This window comes from Entelurus aequoreus, linkage group LG28 (genome assembly GCF_033978785.1).
Source record: "Entelurus aequoreus isolate RoL-2023_Sb linkage group LG28, RoL_Eaeq_v1.1, whole genome shotgun sequence".
In the NCBI taxonomy this organism is placed as follows: domain Eukaryota; kingdom Metazoa; phylum Chordata; class Actinopteri; order Syngnathiformes; family Syngnathidae; genus Entelurus; species Entelurus aequoreus.
The window spans coordinates 17296801-17304300 of NC_084758.1; the positions used below are offsets into that span (position 1 = coordinate 17296801).

General features: G+C 33.7%; 1 protein-coding gene across 1 annotated transcript in view; it reads right to left on the reverse strand.

Moving 5' to 3' along the window:
- The window catches only part of slit3 (slit homolog 3 (Drosophila)), a 672803-nt gene that overhangs the window by 375585 nt on the left and 289718 nt on the right, over positions 1 to 7500 (reverse strand).

The window sequence follows — 7500 nt, forward strand, 5'->3', positions numbered from 1 at the left end:
AATATTATAATAATCGGAATTTATACTTGGCAGGATTATGACAAAAGTCATCATTTTACTCCAAAAATTACACTATTTTACAAGTACAACAAAACAATTGGCAATATTGTGATAAAAGTCAGAATTATATATGACAAATGTCACCATTTTGCATTAAAAAGTAATAATTTTACATAAAAAAGTAATAATTTTACGAGAAAGTATTGCAATATTACAGAAAAAGAAAGAATATGAGAAATGATTCCCAATTTTGTAAGAAAAAAAAGTCGACACATTGTGAGAAAAAGACTGCTTTTAGTTATTTATTTCTTTTTAAAAAATTGTTTGTAATTGATTTGTATTCTTCATTATTTACTTCAAGTTATTACAGTATGTCTCGATACACATATTTATTATATTTTTGAAATACATTTTGACCAAAGGGGGCACATTTAAATTTCTTACACACACTTGTTATTTCATATGTAGACCAGAGGAGGAAAACTTTTAAAACCGACACTCAATTTGAAAAATCCCTCCTTTTTGGGACCACCCTCATTTTGATAGATTTCACCACCAGGGGTGCTAATGAGACATTCTCTATTAGATGCAATAGTTTTCCGTATTGGGACCATGATTTATGTCCTAACTTGTTCACACCTCCTCATATGTTAGCTAATTTTCCTTGTTGATGTCTCAAGAAGGGTGGAAATACAAGAACACACACACACAGACACACACAGACACACACATTATTGTGTTTGTTACCTTCTTGAGACCTGAGAAAAATGCCTACCTCTTTAGGACCACCCCTTCTAGATATATAAAGTAGTGTATTTACAACATTAATAATATATACATACTATGCAAATACAAAAAAGCTTGTTGTGAAAAATGAGTTGAAATTTCACAAGAAAAAGGTCACAATTTCACAAGAAAAACTTAGAATTTTGGCAGTATTATAATAAAAGTCGTCATTTTACTCAACGCAAGTCAAAATTTTACAAGAAAAACTGAACATTTGTGCAATATTATGATGAAAGTTGGAATTGTAGTCAATAACAGTCGCAAGAAAAGCTCAACATGTTGGCAATTTTATGAAGAGTCGTAATTTTACTCAACAAAAGTCACAATGTTATAAGAAAACTTTAAAATGTTGGCAATATTATAATAATAATCTGAATTTTTACTTGGCAGAATTATGACAAAAGTCATCATTTTACTCAAAAAATGTCACTATTTTACAAGTACAACAAAACAATTGGCAATATTGTGATAAATGTCACCATTTTGCATTAAAAAGTAATAATTGTACATTAAAAAAAGGAATCATTTTACGAGAAAATATTGCAATATTACAGAAAAAGAAAGAATATAAGAAATTGTTCCTAATTTCATGAGAAAGAAGTCGACATATTGTGAGAAAAAGACTGATTTTAGTTATTTATATATCTTTTTTAATGTTTTATTTGTAATTGTTTGTTATTCTTCATTACTTACTTCAAGTTATTACAGTATGTCTCGATACACATATTTATTATATTTTTAAATTAATTTTGACCAAAGGGGGCGCATTTCAATTTCTTACACACACTTGTTATTTCATATGTAGACCAGAGGGGGAGCACTTTTAAAACCGACACAGTCAATTTGAAAAATCCCTCCTTTTTGGGACCACCCTCATTTTGATAGATGTCACCACCAGGGGTGCTAATTAGACATTCTCTATTAGATGCAATGGTTTTCCGTATTGGGACCATGATTTATGTCCTAACTTGTTCACGCCTCCTCATATGGAAGCTACTTTTCCTTGTTGATGTCTCAAGAAGGGTGGAAATACAAGAACACACACACAGACACACACATACACACACATTATTGTGTTTGTTACCTTCTGGAGACCTGAGAAAAATGCCTACCTCTTTAGGACCACCCTTTCTAGATATATAAAGAAGTGTATTTACTACATTAATAATATATAAATACTATGCAAATACAAAAAAGCTTGTTGTGAAAAATGAGTTGGAATTTCACAAGAAAAAGGTCACAATTTCACAAGAAAAACTTTAAAAAATGTTGGCAGTATTATAATAAATGTCGTCATTTTACTCAACGCAAGTCAAAATTTTACAAGAAAAACTGAATATTTGTGCAATATCATGATGAAAGTTGGAATTATAGTCAATAACAGTCGCAATTTTACAAGAAAAGCTTAACATTTTGGAAATTTTATTAAACGAGTCGTAGTTTTACTCGACAAAAGTCACAATTTTATGAGAAAACTTTAAAATGTTGGCAATATTATAATAATAATCTGAATTTTTACTTGGCAGGATCATGACAAGTCATAATTTTACTCAAAAAAATGTCACAATTTTATAAGTACAACAAAACAATTGGCAATATTGTGATAAGTCAGAATTCTATATGACAAATGTCACCATTTTTCATTAAAAAGTAATAATTTTACATTAAAAAGTAATAATTTTACAGTAAAAAGTAATAATTTTACGAGAAAATATTGAAAAAGAAAAGAAAGAATATGAGAAACTGTTCCCAATTTTATAAGAAAAAAGTCGACAATGTGAGAAAAAGACTGCTTTTAGTTATTTATTTATGTATATATTATTCAGGTTATTACAGTATGTCTATACACATATTTATTATATTTTTAAATTAATTTTGGCCAAAGGGGGCGCATTTCAATTTCTTACACACACTTGTTATTTCATATATTGACCAGAGGGGGAGCACTTTTAAAACCGACACAGTCAACTGGAAAAATCCCTCCTTTTTTGGACCACCCTCATTTTGATAGATTTCACCACCAGGGGTGCTATTGAGACATTCTCTATTAGATGCAATGGTTTTCCGTATTTGGGACCATGATTTATGTCCTAACTTGTTCACACCTCCTCATATGGAAGCTACTTTTCCTTGTTGATGTCTCAAGAAGGGTGGAAATACAAGAACACACACACACACACACACACACGGTTAGCTATATGAGCTGCAATCAACTCTCAGGCTCGACCACTATTAACCTGTTGCATTCCTTACCACCAAGACCCAAAGAGGACAAGGAAGGCGACGAAGGTAAGACCGGGATGGGGAAAGAACAACGGGGTTTCTTTTCTGAAACCTGAGCCACCTCTTCAACCCTCCCCTCAGTCTCCCTTGCCCTCCCGGGGGGGCTGTGAGTGCATTTAATAGTGCACCATAAATACACTAATAAATATTGACTGCTGGCCAGCTCAAAGTGGACCATGTTTTCTAAGCAGCGTGTTGCCGCAGCTTGATGCTGTGCTAGGGGATGCTAAATGTTCGTATGCTAAATGAAGTAACTCATCCCGCAATGCTATATAAATCAAATACCACTTTACAGTGCAGCTGTGTAGATGAACAATTCACAAAAAAATAATCAACGCAACTGTTATTCTCTAGATCAGGGTGTCCAAAATGCGACACTCCTACTTCTTCAATTGGCACAAGTTTGATAAACAATTGTATCAGGAGCAATGTATGACATATAAAACATCCAACAAAAGTAACTCTGCCATTACTGTTCTTTTAAGTGTACAGCATTTACTTATATGACCCCATCTGAACAACCTTCCCTAGTCATGGTGAGGAAAAAACATGGTCACATAACACAACCTGCTCGTTGAACTTTGTGGATGTTGTATAAAAAATAAAAAATAAAACGTACAATCAACATATAAATAATTCTAAATCATTGTGGCGTTCCGCGAGATGGCACAAGTTTGTTAAATCATTTTATCAGGAGCACTGTATGACATATAAATATCCAGTGGACTAAATGCTGCTGTTTTGTCGCCATCTGGTGCCCAACAAAAGTAACTATGTCATTACTGTTCAGTTAAGTGACTAAAGTACAGCATTTACCTATATGACCCAATCTAAACAACCTTCCCTAGTCATGGTGAGGAATAAAACAAGGTCACACAACACAACCTGCTCATTGAACTTTGTGTATATTATAAAAAAAAACGTAAAATCAACATCAAAATAACCCGGTGCACCTAATGTACGCAATAATTCTGGTTTTGCTTACCGACCACAAAGCATTTTTATTTGGTACCTGGTGTAATGATAAGTGTGACCAGTAGATGGCCGTCATTACTGTTCTTTTAAGTGACTGAAGTACGGCAAATTACCTATATGACCCAATCCAAACAACCTTCCCTAGTCATGGTGAGGAAAAAAACATGGTCACATAACAACCTGCTCGTTGAACTTTGTGGATATTATTAAAAAAAAAAAGTCCAATAAACATAAAGATAATTCAAAATGACACACATTGTGGCGTTCTGCAAGATGGCACGAGTTTGTTAAAGCATTTTGTCCGGAGCACTGTATGACATATAAATATCCAGTGAACTGGATGCTGCTGTTTTGTCGCCATCTGGTGCCCAACAAAAGTAACTACCGTATTTTTCGGATTATAAATCGCCGTTTTTTCATAGTTTGGCTGGGGGTGCGACTTATACTCTGGAGCAATTTATGTGTGAAATTATTAACACATTACCTTAAAATATCAAATATTATTTAGCTCAGAGACTAGACGTATATAAGCACATTCTCAGTTCATTATGTATGTGTCATATAACGTACACTTATTCAGCCTGTTGTTCACTATTCTTTATTTTAAATTGCCTTTCAAATGTCTATTCTTGGTGTTGGATTTTATCAAATAAATTTCCCCAAAAAATGCAGACTTATACTCTAGTGCGACTTATGTTTTGTTTCCCTTCTTTATTATGCATTTTCGGCCGGTGCGATTTATACTCCGGAGCGATTTATAATCCGAAAAATACGGTATGTCATTACTGTTCTGTTAAGTGACTAAATTACAACATTTACCTATATGACCCAATCTAAACAACCTTCCCTAGTCATGGTGGGGAATAAAACAAGGTCACACAACACAACCTGCTCATTGAACTTTGCGGATATTATAAAAAAAAACGTAAAATCAACATCAAAATAACCCGGTGCACCTAATGTACGCAATAATTCTGGTTTTGCTTACCGACCTCAAAGCATTTTTATTTGGTACATGGTGCAATGATAAGTGTGACCAGTAGATGGCAGTCAAACATAAGAGATACGTGTAGACTGCACTATAATGGCAATATGACTCAAGTAAACACCAACATTTTATATGTTCCATTGAAAATATAGAACCATTACACACGGCGCTCAAAAATCTATCAAAATGTTTTAGTACGACTTTGGTAAGCTATGAAGAAGCACTGCTTGGTGTGCTTCAACATAGGAGTATTATTATGGTGTGTGTATAAGGTAAGACATTATCTGGCGTCTTGTTTAGAAATATTATGCAAAAGTAACTTTTCTTATCTTCTGGTACCTGCTGATCTGTATTTGGGATCTGCAAAAATCCTGAAAAATTGTGCTCATCCACTTTTATAGTGCGTGCTGACTCCGTAGTCGATAAGCTTTTTTTCTCTATCTTCTTGTTATGGGACATTCATCCTCCGCTGTTGCCATTTCTAATATAAAGTAGTGTAAAGTTCTTACTTATATCTGTCAGTAAACTCGCAATGAAAGCGCTAAAACATACCGGTGTAGTGACTTTACATTATTCACCCAAGGAACTTTAGTTATTAGAGAGTTCCGGGTGTTGTTGTTTCCGGATGAGGAGATGCTGCTCCGTTATTGATTGAAGTAATGATTGATTTGATGTCATTAAAACAGTTAGCGCCATCTTTTGACATTTCTTCCACTCCCGTCCTTGCACGCTACACCGCTACAACAAAGATGACGGGGTGAAGACGCTGTCGAAGGTGAGCCACGTAAATAAGACCGCCGACAAAACGGCGCATCCGGAAGTGACTGTCAGAAAGCAGCTTGAAGATGATCTGTAAAACATCATCTATGCAACATTTTGACCAAAGAACCACCATCACATGTTATGTAGACCACAAGGAAGTCTTTTACATTCAGAAAAAAAAAAAAATAATAATATGACTCCTTTAATGCGCCCGAAAAATCCAGTGCGCCTTATATATGAAAAAAGATCAAAAATAGACCATTCATCGGCAGTGCGCTTTATAATCCGGTGCGCCCTATGGTCAGAAAAATACGGTATGTGCACTGCAAAAAGTCAGTGTTCAAAAACAAGAAAAAAATATACAAAAATGAGGGGTATTTTACTTGAACTAAGCAAAATTATCTGCCAATAGAACAAGAAAATTTGGCTTGTCAAGACTTTCCAAAAACAAGTAAAATCAGCTAACTTCAATGAACCCAAAAATAGCTTAAAATAAGTATATTCTCACTAATAACATGTGCACGTTTCTTGGTAGACAAAAAAATGTAGACCTTTTTGCTCAATATGTTGAAAAATATTCTTAAATGAAGTAAATGCTAGTGCCATTATCTTGACATAATGATATGCGCTCGGCATCACAATTTTTTTTTCATGCTTGAAGTAAGAAATTATTACTTTAAAAAAGCAGTTTTATACTTGTGAGTGTTGATGACACAGTCATAGTTTCAAGCATGTTTTACTCAATATATAGTTTCATAACATCTCAGCAACAAGCTGTAATATCTTACTGAGATCATTTAGGACCAAAACACTTAAAACAAGTAAAACACTCTAACATAAAATCTGCTTAGTGAGAAGAATTATCTTATCAGACAGAAAATAAGCAAATATCACCCTTATTTTAGATATTTAATCTTACTTAGAGTTCAGTTTTTGCAGTGTGTCATATTAAAATTGGGTACACTGCAAAAACTGAAATCTAAGTAAGATGAAATATCTCAAATAAGGGTGATATTTGCTTATTTTCTGTCTGATAAGATAATTCTTCTCACTAAGCAGATTTTATGTTAGAGTGTTTTACTTGTTTTAAGGGTTTTGGTCCTAAATGATCTCAGTAAGATATTACAGCTTGTAGCTGAGATTTGATGACCTATATTGAGTAAAACATGCTTGAAACTAGAATATCAACTGTTGTGTCATCAACACTCACAAGTATAAAACTACTTTTTTAAAGTAATCATTTCTTATTTCAACCATGAAATAAAAAATCATGATTTTGACACAATTGTGTCTCATAATTAAAATGGATGACGGCCAAATGGACTTTGCGGTTTTATTTTCAATGAAACAATAGAAAACACGTACTCATATAGTAGTACAGTTGGCACAGTACAGTAAACTGACAGTTAATATTTTAACATTTAACATTTCTAACAATTTTGAACAGAAATAGTTCATGCACATTCAGATTAATTCTTCAAAATTACAAGTTATAAATTTTGGCCGGGGGCCGGGCTGTATATATGCGCACTGATTGACTGAAAGAGCACGCACTTGGCGTGATGATGTCATGTTATCCATGGAAAAATGCATTTTTAGACCATATGATTTGCCTGAGCGGCTAGGAGACCCCGAGAGTAACAAGTGGTTGCCTTGTTGACTTTCCATTAAGAACAATAAATTAGTTTTTAGTATAAGTTTGCTGG